This window comes from Alligator sinensis, unplaced genomic scaffold (assembly GCF_000455745.1).
Source record: "Alligator sinensis unplaced genomic scaffold, ASM45574v1 scaffold446_1, whole genome shotgun sequence".
Taxonomy (NCBI): domain Eukaryota; kingdom Metazoa; phylum Chordata; order Crocodylia; family Alligatoridae; genus Alligator; species Alligator sinensis.
This window is the reverse complement of record NW_005843090.1, coordinates 293,135-303,290: the sequence shown is the minus strand read 5'-3', so window position 1 is coordinate 303,290 and position 10,156 is coordinate 293,135. Positions and strand designations below refer to the sequence as shown.

At 54.0% G+C, this 10,156-nt stretch overlaps 1 protein-coding gene across 1 annotated transcript in view; it reads left to right on the top strand.

Annotated features, from left to right (window-relative positions):
• Window positions 1-694: 694 nt before the first annotated feature.
• Window positions 695-10,156, top strand: part of ARHGAP39 (Rho GTPase activating protein 39) — a 160,391-nt gene continuing 150,929 nt past the window's right edge. Inside the window, exon 1 of the mRNA XM_025193686.1 lies at window positions 695-901. The gene's annotated coding sequence lies outside the window, so the exon portion shown is untranslated. The remainder of the gene's footprint in view (window positions 902-10,156) is intronic.

Genomic DNA, 10,156 nt, shown 5'->3' with positions numbered 1-10,156 from the left:
CTCATGTGCTGCGAGGAGGTGGAAGAAAGCCTGAGCTGGACTCGCGGGGTGTCGGTGCGCCACATTTCTTTGCTTCCTCGATCATTAGTGGGTGGCGCGATGACACGTACTTAGTTTGTGGCTAAGTTGGTTCTCTCCCCGCTCGGTAAACCTGAGCGATTCAATTTGATGTCCAGATTGTAAAAGGGGGAGCTACCAAGGTATCGGACTCCAGCATGTCCTCTTCTGGGAGTCGGGGATCCTAAAGCTTGTAGGCAAAGTGGGAGAGGAAGGAGCTGTGCTCTGGAGACCTGTGCTGAGATGGTTTCACGACGTGGAGTATGCACCAAGAGCAAGTCGGCCCCTTCAGAGAAGTCGACCTCGTCATTCCCCCAGATATCTAATTCTGTGGCCAAAATGTGTGTGATGGGTCCCGTCCTGTAGCAGGCAGGAGATGCGTGAGCTACATGGAGGGGTATGCCGAGCTGATAAAATTAAAAGGGCAACTATGCAGTTTTGGGATGAAGAGCACCATGCCCATTGGAGATAAGCTCATGCCACGCACAGCTTTGCTCATAGACAAGCTCCCAAAATCTTTCAATATTAAATGGGAGTTGTCTGCTTTCTGGGGCTCCATGTAGGAGGCATTTGAGTGGCAGGCGGCGGAGGTTAGATGACGGCACAGCTGCTGGCTTCCTGCGACGCGGCCGTACGTTTGCACGGGGGAATGCTGCGGGCCGAGCCAATTGCACATACTTTTCTGGGTGAGATGCCTGGGGAAGCTGCCATGTGCCGGCTCCACCCCGCACCTTAGCACGCAGCTGCAGCGTGGCCGGGAATGCTTCTGAATCCTGTATTTAGTGTGCTCAGCTCCCCCGGCCTCCGTTGTCTACCCCGTCAGCAGTCACGAAACCGGAGCAAAGTGAGTAGGCATGTGAGGAGGACTCCTAAAGTACATGCTGAACTTGTTACCTTTTGACCTTTGCAATCAAATACCTGGTGCAGTCTCTGGTTCCTGTCCAGGGGGAATTCAGAGCTGATTAATTTTTGGTGTGAGGATTCCTTGTATGTTTTTATTGCTCTAAAAAAATGTCGATATGCCCAGTGCATGCATACCGCGCAAACGAGCCACGCTGTCGTCTTCCTGCCAAGATCTGCTCTCCACGCAGGTGACCTTTCAGGAAAATTAGATGTGATTTGTTTTTCTGCTGGTTTTCCAAAAAGGAGCGTTTTCCAGGTACTCTCACAGCAGAGAACTTGGGGTCACAAAAAATGTTAAGCATGTAGCCATCCATTTGACACCGGGTGATCAAAAGGTTTAAAGCTTTCACATGGCAGCCTGCCTGGGGGAGGATTGAAACTCCCTGGAGCAGACATGAGGTTTATTTTTTGTTTATTTTTATTTAATTTAATTATTTTAATTTTCCCCCTTATTTTTGTTTTTCCTTTTTTCTTCTCTTTTTTTTTTTCCTTTCTTCCTCTCCTTCTTCCTCTCTCTCTTCTTTTCTTTTTGCCTTGGGGAGGTGCCCCAACATTTGGTTACTGCCCATAGCATTTGGAAAGTGGAGTTTTTTTTCCCAGGGACGCTCTCTGTCTTGCAGCTTTCTGGCTTCCCTGGTGGGTCAATTCGACTCAAGGTCTGGAATAAGTGAGAAGGGTTATTCGGGACCTTCTTCCAAAAAAAAAAGTGGGGGCGGAGGGGGAGCCACACTGTCACATCGCTCTCCAGATCTGGGGCTGCTTTGGAAAGAAGATCCCGTCCCCAACACACGTGCTGGTCTACAGTCACCTTGGGGCAGGCTCAGTATGTTGGCACTGGGCTAGATGCCGTTCCCATGCTCTCTGCCCGGGCGCTCATCTTTCGTTCTTGTGCAAATCGCAGCTGACCGAGGTTGAAGCCTCACTTGCAGCAGCTGTTGGCCGATGCCTTTTCGAGCCGTTTAGGATGCTAGCCAAGCTCCACGCCTAACCCGGCCCTTCTGCAGGGACTAGTATGAATGGGACTAGTACAAAGCAGCAATGCATTATAAGTGTGCTAGGGAAGAACTTTTTCTCCCCATCAGCTCCCAAGTCTCCTCTAATTTAGGCCGCATAGCCTGAGACCGGGTCATTGACTGCCAGTGAGGCAGGCTGCAGAGCTCTGGATTCCTTCACCCCTGGGTGAATCGAGCAGTGCGAGGTCTTGGGCAAGGACGGCTTGTATTGAGTGGCAGGTTGAGCCTGGTGGCGAGTCCTGTCTGGGCTTCGATTTAGACCTGGCCTGCAGTCCTTGGGCTGGCTGAATGGAAATGCCTCTGTTTCCCCCCCCCAAATGGAAAGCTGGCGTCTTTTCGAGCCACGTGGAACGGCGCGGTCTTGGCCTACCTATCCCGAACCCGGCATTCATGACCAGAGGTTTACATGTTTTGCTACCCGGGTAAAAAACGTTTTCGATGTGCCTGGCTGGGAGGAGAGATCTGGCCTGGAGCTGGTGGGTTGTAGCATCTTATTTGCTAGAGAATAAAGCAGGGTGCAAAGCTTGCAGCCGGTCCTTCGTCCTTGCAGAGGGCTGCGGTGAGGGTCCGTAAGCGCCGGACCTGTTTGCCAGGGACCGCGCCTGCAAACGAGCTGCTTGCCATGCAGTGAGGACATGCGGGGCTCTCCTCTGCTTTTCAAGCCCTTTTTGCTTAATCGAGTGGCTTAATGAGGAACCGGGGCAGGTCCCTGAGGGTTGCTGGGCGGGCAGCAGGTTGTGTCCCTCCAGCAGACGCAGCCTCTGCTCTGCTGGAGTGCTGGCCTGCACGTGCTGGGTCCCAGGTCTGGTTTTTAAGGATGTCAGCAGGTCCCTTTTTGAAGGTGTCTTCTTCCCCCATTTGTTGATGCCTGTTCCATCATGGGATGGTTGAAAAATAGGGTCGGAAGAGACCTCAGGAGGGCATTTCTAATCCACCCCCCTGCTCCAAGCAGGCCCAGCCCCAACTACATCATCCCAGCCAAGGCTTTGTTGAGCTTGGCCTTAAATACCTCCAAGGATGGAGATGCCACCACCTCTCTGGGTAACCTGTCCCAGTGCTTCACCAACCTCCTAGTGAGAAAATTCTTCCTAATATCCAACCTCAACTCCCCTTGCTGCAGCCTGAGCCCATTGCTCCTTGTCCTGCCATCTGCCCCCACTGAGACCAGCCCAGCTCCATCCTCTTTGCAGCCCCCCTGCAGGGAGGTGAAGGCTGCTATTCAATCCCCCTCAGTCTTCTCTTCTCCAGACTCAATCAGCCCAGTTCCCTCAGCCTCTCCTCACCAGTCCTGTCCCCCAGCCCCCAAACTATTTTTGTTGCCCTCCGCTGGACTCTCTCCAGTGTGTCCACATCCTTTCTGTTGTGGGGACCCACAGCTGGACACAGGACTCCAGATGTGGCCTCCCCAGTGCTGAATAGAGGGGAAGAATCACTGCCCTCCATCTGCTGGCAGCGCTCCTACTGATGCAGCCCAGGATGCCGGTTGCCTTTCTGGCACCAAGGGCACACTGCTGGCTCCTCTTCAGCTTCGTATCCCCTGTCCCCCCAGGGCCTTTTCTGCAGAGCTGCTGCCCAGCCCGTCACCCCCAGCCTGCACCGGTGCAGGGGATTGCTCCTCCTAAGTGCAGGACTTTGCACTTGTCCTTGTTGAACCTCATGAGTTTTCTTTTGGCCCAACCCTCGAATTTTTCCAGGTCTCTCTGAATCCTAGCCCGACCCTCCAGTGTATCTACTACTCCCCTAAGCTTGGTGTCATCTGCAGACTTGCTGAGGGTGCATCCATCCCATCTCCCTGGCCGTAGATGAAGATATTGAACAAAATCCCACTTCCTTCTCTGGCTCTAAGGGGTGGCACATGCCCAGCACCTGGTCAGGAGTGGCACAGATGCCCTGCAGTGTCAAGCAGAGAAGGGGATCTAGTTTGGGATTGAAAGCCGTGCCCCCCCCCAGAGAAGCTGTTAGCTAAGGATGGAGGCTCTTAGCTGGCACTTGCTGCAGCAGCAAGGAGGGGGAAGGCAACCCAGGAGAGAAGCACAATGTCTACCTGCTTCCTGGCCACAAACACTGCCGCTGCTGCAGCTGAAGTAACCTGCAAATCTCTGCCAAAGCTTGGATGTGGTGAGTTGGGCCAAGATTTAAGTCACTTTATGGCAGGGCTAAGGGCTGGGAGGGACCTCCAGGGCCGTCTAGTCCAACACCCGCACAGACGGAGGATGTGTTGTTTCTACCCCAGCTCAGAGAGACACGGCCCAGCTTTTATTGGAGCCTGCCGGCAAGGGGTTTTCCATCGTGTCCCTGGGCAGCCTGTTGCATTGACAGAAGTGCTCCATCATCCTCTGATCGGGGTTTCACTGCCGCTTGCTTAAGGGAGACTTCTGGAGCATCTCGCTATAGCGGAGGCCAGTGGTGCGGGCAGTGGAGCTGCCAGAAGGATGAGCTGCATTGGACTTGTGTGGCTGGAGGATGGCCAGGGAGCCTTCTTCATTAGCAGACCACATCATGCCCAGAGAAGCTATAATGGCTTCCTTCACCTGCCAGCGTGGTGGGGTTACTCTCCAGGCCAGCTTTTTTATATTTGCTGCTTATGAGCTGTGTTCTGTATCGGGATCTTTTGAGCTTGCAAACGTTGCGTGAAACCCGCTGCTCCAGGTGGGGAGGAGAGCTGCCTTTCCCCAAGGTGGGGAAAACCGGGCATGGAGAGGTGAAACGACTGGTTTAAAGTTATATGCGAGTCTGAAAGGGGCCCTGAGCTCTGGTGTGACCGATCCTCTAGACCAAGGAGGGGTAGTGTCCCTTGCCCTCCCTCTTTGCTTTCCCTCACCCGTGGCTTCTCGGGAGGACGTGCTGGGTTACCTTTGCTCGGAGGATGACGTGCTGTAGCAGGGGCGCTGGTTCTCTGCCACCCATCTTGGCAGCTCTGCAGCCTCGAGTATTTTTAGGTTGCCCCTGGAGGAGCTAAATGCTTTTAGCACAAGCTTATAATTCTGCTGAGGACAAAAGCCAGCAATTTTACACTCTTTATCTGAAACCCAAATTAGTGAGCGCTGCCTCCATGGGCTCCCCGCTAATGGAGCGGCTTGCAGGGAGACTTTGCTTGTGCCTAGGAAATTGTGTGACGTGCTGCGATGGAGGCAGCGTGACACTGGCCTGCCAGAACAGCCCTGGAGAGTGCATTTGTGGCCTGGGCTCCCCAGACGGTTGCTGGCGTGGGTATAACTTGGTGGGTGGCAGTGAGGGCAGGGGGCGTGGGAAGAGGTTGTGCGGCAGGCAGCGATCAGCACCCCAGTAAAGATGCTGCTGGCCATTCCCTGGGGTGCAGCCAGCGCTCGGGTCCCTCGGGGATGGTTCGGAGAGAAGCCTGCCGAGAGCGAGTCTTCTCTGCAGAGCATCCTCTTGCTCCTGCCTACCTCGCCACAGCCTGTACTGCTTGCACTGCGGGCACACGCATTGCAGTCGCCTCCATTAAGGCACTGGTTGGGGACGATCTAGGTGTAGAGTTTAGACGACGGGTTTGGACCGGGCTGAACCTGCTTCAGGCAGGGGTTGGACTGGAGGACAGAGCAAAATACCCTTGTGCCCAGGTGATGGCAACCCTTGCGTGCACTGAAGTTGGTCTCCCCGTCTCCGGGCTGGCACTGTCTGCTGCCCAGCTTGCCTCTCCGCAGGGCTGATGGGGCTGTGGAAACACTTGATCTCCATTTACAGGATAAATAATTCACTGCTCCAATTAGCCAACAAAGCTGGCAAGCTCTGCCCTCTGCCTACAGTGACCGGCCCCTTGGCACTTTCACGGGAGAGGGGGCAGGGAGAAGCAATGGGTTTGTCCTGATCTGATGGGGATGGAGCTGCGGGGTATGGGCAGGGCTTCAGAGCTCGTTTGTGCTGTTGTATCTCTGCTGAAGCTTCAAGAGGCACGGTCGCTAATGTATTCTTTCCTACTTGGCTGGCAGCATCTATTTTTCATTGCACTATTGTTTTTCCCGGCAGTTCGCTCTGTGATTTGATTGTCTCTGTATTAAGTAAACTTCCTTTTTGAAATGAAAACGCGAGCCTCCAGGACAGACGGCAGGCATCTGCCCCCCCAGGAAATGCACAGAATCGTTTCCTGTACTATGGAAAAGGCTTTGGAGCCGTCCAGATTTCACATGGCAGATAGCACAGGGTAGGGAGCAGAAAGCAGAGCAGCAGATCAGGCAAGAGAGCACAGGGCTGGGAGCAGAAAGCAGAGCAGGCAAGAGAGCACGGGGCTGGGAGCAGAAAGCAGAGGAGCAGACCAGGCAGGGGAAGGGGATCAAGTGTTGCCCTCGTGGGGCGTGCAGGGCTCACTTGTGCCATGCCAAAAAGCTTGGTCCTCCCTCGATAAAGGGCTCTTATGAGGCTGGCATCGGAGGGGGCGAGTCTGTGGTGCTGGGTGGTCCTGTCTACATGGTATTTTTCAGTGTGAAGGCACGAGGGGAGTGGGATCCAGGTGCTTTTAAACACCTCTCCTGTTTTGGGGTCGTGGCAGAAAAAAAGGTTGTAACTGAGCCTCTGGTGCAAGAGGCTGGCTTTCCCATCATGCAATGTCTGGTTGTGGCAGAAAGTGTTTAAAGTTTCTGTGTTTTGAAAACCACCTTGTGAACATTAAGGATCCCCACGTCCTGGCAAAAGTCCAGCTGGGTGCCATTAACTCCATTCGTCTGTGGACACTGGAAGGGGGTTGTTGTAGGTTGTCCCACTGCCGTCTTTGTGTCCCTGGGCGAGCGTGTCCACAGAAGACGACATAAATATAAGTTGGCCAACATCAAATGCAAACAGTGCAGGGTTAAACCATACCCTTTGGTCTCTTCCCAGACCTGAAGAGAGTACCCTGGCTCAATGCTGCAGCCTCTGGCCTCGCAGCCTTCCCTTTCTCTCCCCCAGCTCTCTTCCTGGGGAGCCTTGAACTTCCTCTGGGCCAGCCAGTTATCCTCACCAGCTGCAATCGCCGTCTTACTGCCTGCAGCTGGGCTACAGCCCCTGAGACATGCAGCCTGCTCCTGGGGTCCATTGCTCCCAGGCCGGCTGGGGGTCCACGGATGTAGCAGGGAGAGGAGGCCTTGCTCTGCGGGGAGGATGGGGGGTGCGTGAGGTGCTGCACACGGGAGCAGCTAGGGGAACCTGAGCAGTTCTCTGCCTGCATGTGGCCAAGGTGGATGCATGGGGGTGCAGTGGTGCAGTCTCAGCTCCCTTGGATCCCTGCTCCGCCCAGACTTTAAAGCCTGGGAGGTGCAGTGGCATTTCTATTCAGGCAATACTCAAAGACTCAGTTGGCTTCATGCCTCATCATCTCCCGATTCCTGCTAATCTCTCCACTCCATATGTGTTAATGACCCTCTCTCTTTTTAATGGTCATGAGGTTAAACTATTCAAACCATCCTTTCTTCTGCAATGCTGGTGTCTCTCCTCCATTCCTGGTGATGTCTCTTCTGTTTCAAAGTGCTGCAGACTGAGTTGAGCCCTAGCTAAAAACCTGAACTCGGGTGTAGAAGTGACTGACTGTGACATTTTGGAGGCTCACTTAAGCGTCCAATCCTTGAGCCACGGATCTGTCCACAGAAGTTGCAGGTCTTTCTGCAGAGGAGAATAGGCTGGAATTTCTCTCCTTTTCCTTCCTGCGCGCTCTCTTCTGCTTTGAGGACAAGGTGCTTTACCTCGAAACGGGCTGCTGCTTGGTTGAGACGGCACTGCCATTGGGGTCGGTCGGCAGCCAGCTCCTCCCAGCTCTGGATGTCAGCATCCGTGTTCTTGAGGTTTGCCTTCAACGTGCCCCTGTAGCGTTTCCTCTGGCTACCATGAGATCTCGGGCCATCACTAAGCTGGGAGCAGGGCACTTGTTTTGGGGGCTGAGAGTCAACTCGGATAACTAAGAGGCTTTCGATCTCGAGAGCCGACTGTCGGGCCACTACAGCTAATGGCGTGATCACTTTTGACTATTTGTTTTGCTTAGGCGGTCGTGTTTAAGCTTTGTGTATAATCTAACAAAGCAGTGCCAATTCCAGTAGTTATGTTTGTCTTTGCTTTGATCTTAAACTGAATAATACAGCGCTAGCCCCCGAGCGTATCGGTAAAGCATCTAGTTTTTCATTCGCTGCAGAAGACCGTGTGCTGTAATACATGGTGATGTACCATGCCACCTGCACCTCCTCCTTTCAAAACCCCGGATCTGCCCACGGGTGTTGCTTGCTAGAAGGGCATCCTCCTGTTGGAGCTGAGGAAGCCCGAATGGAGAGGCGATGGGGTGAGGAGGTTGGAGGGAGAGGAGCTGAAGGAGGCTTGCACCCCAGCGAGAGCGGGGTGACTGGTCCGCCTTGCTTTAGCAACTTTAGGTGGGTCTCTAATGCCAAACCTGGAGCTGCCGGTCTCCGAGCTATGCCCTGCTGAGCTCTCTGGAGCAGGGTGTTTTCCAGCGTGATGCTACCGAAGCAAGTGAAATTGGGCACTGGTCATGGCTGAGTACCGGGGACGGCCCCTGCTCCGCTCCGGTCTTGGCTGTCTCTCTGCTCTCCCATGTAACTCCTGTGGCAAGACCCTCTCACCTCTCCAAATAGCCGAGTTTTAGCACGATGCTGTCTATGAACTCCTTTCTCCACTTTTTTTATAATTTAAATCTGAAGGAGAAAGTCCCCCTCGGTAGCTAGAACGAACCTAGTCACGGTCAGATGGGCACAACCTCCTGGACACACTTCAAGAGAGGCGGAGAGGAAACGGGGCTGCCGCCTTTCCTATGAATGAATGTCAACGACTTGATAATATACAGGTACTTCTTTTAGACACCCAAACTCCAGGGAGCCTTCATGTGGTGGTGATGGAGACGGCGGTGCTGAGACCAGCGTCCCGTCTGGCAGGGCGCTGTGCCCTGCAAGCGTCGGCCTTGCCCAATACATGAATGAGACTGCATTGAACGTAATTTTCTGCTCTATTGAGCCATGCTGGAGCAGGTCAGCGGCCTAGCCTAAAATCTATCTCGGCACTGAAGAGGTGAAACTATATTTAAGTCCAACTCGCGTGCTAAATGAAGCCCCTGGCTTGTTGGGTGCTGCAAGGTATGTCGGTGCCTGAGGTCTAGGGTGAAGCCGGGTGTCGGGGCTGGCGGGTTCGTTGCCTGCTGAAGCCTGCAGCACTCTGGTTTCTCCCTGGACTTCCATACGCTCCCTCCCTCTCTCGTGGGCACCGAGTGACTTCACGCGCCTCCTTCGCAGGCTTCCTTCTGGCTGGCTTTGTAACACGTCCCCCTCCGCTCGGGAGCTGTCTCTTCCTACTCTGGCACCGGCCCAGCGTCGAAGCACTGTGCTGACTTTCTGCCTGGAACGGAGGGAGGGACCTCTTCATTCAACCTGGGAGGAAACGACCGAACCTATTCTTCCTTGCCGCTCCGAGCACCTGCATTCACCTCCCGGCTCCGCTCCCTTGTCTTTCCTCTCGGCACCTTTGTACATGCTTGCCCGCGCTTGTTTTCTCTCTGCTGGCATGTTATACTGCTGGTGCAACACGTCTGAAGGTGTGGAGAGATCTTGGGGTTACCATACAGAGATTTGAAACCATTCTGTCCTTGTCTGCATTAGACACCTAACATACTTGCCTCTTTCCTCATATCGATAAAAATCCAGCCATAGCGTGGTGGTTTTAACATGTTTGTTGGTCGAGGGAGGCTTTGTCTTGGCCAGGCACCCTGCACATTTACCTTGACTACACTAGGATTGTAGTGAACGTGTTAGCTTGCTTGTTAATACCCCCTTTCCCCTAGTGTAGACGGGGCTCCTGCTACAGGATACTCCCCACGTCAATCTAGGCAAGGAATGAATCCTCTCCGTGGGTGGGTGGATGAGCCCTCGTGGACTCCGGTCTGTGGCATGCGGGGGGATGCTGGCTGGTTTGGGTGGTAGGCAGGAACATAAAGGACTTCACTAGCAAGCGTGCAGGCCACAGGCTACTGCAGTGATGTTTCATCGTGGAGGATGTGGCTTTCCCTGAAGAAAGGGATGGAAATGAGGGACATTGGGAGGGCATCTCACGCCTTCATTTCTGTTTGCTCACCTGTGGACAGGTGTCCCCTGAGCCTACGGCACGATCTCTTCTTATTCAATGAAAGCCAAGAGGCACGGCCAAGGCTACTGCTTTGAAGTGGTGTTGATATTTGAGGCTTTTCTGGGCAGCCGTCCCTC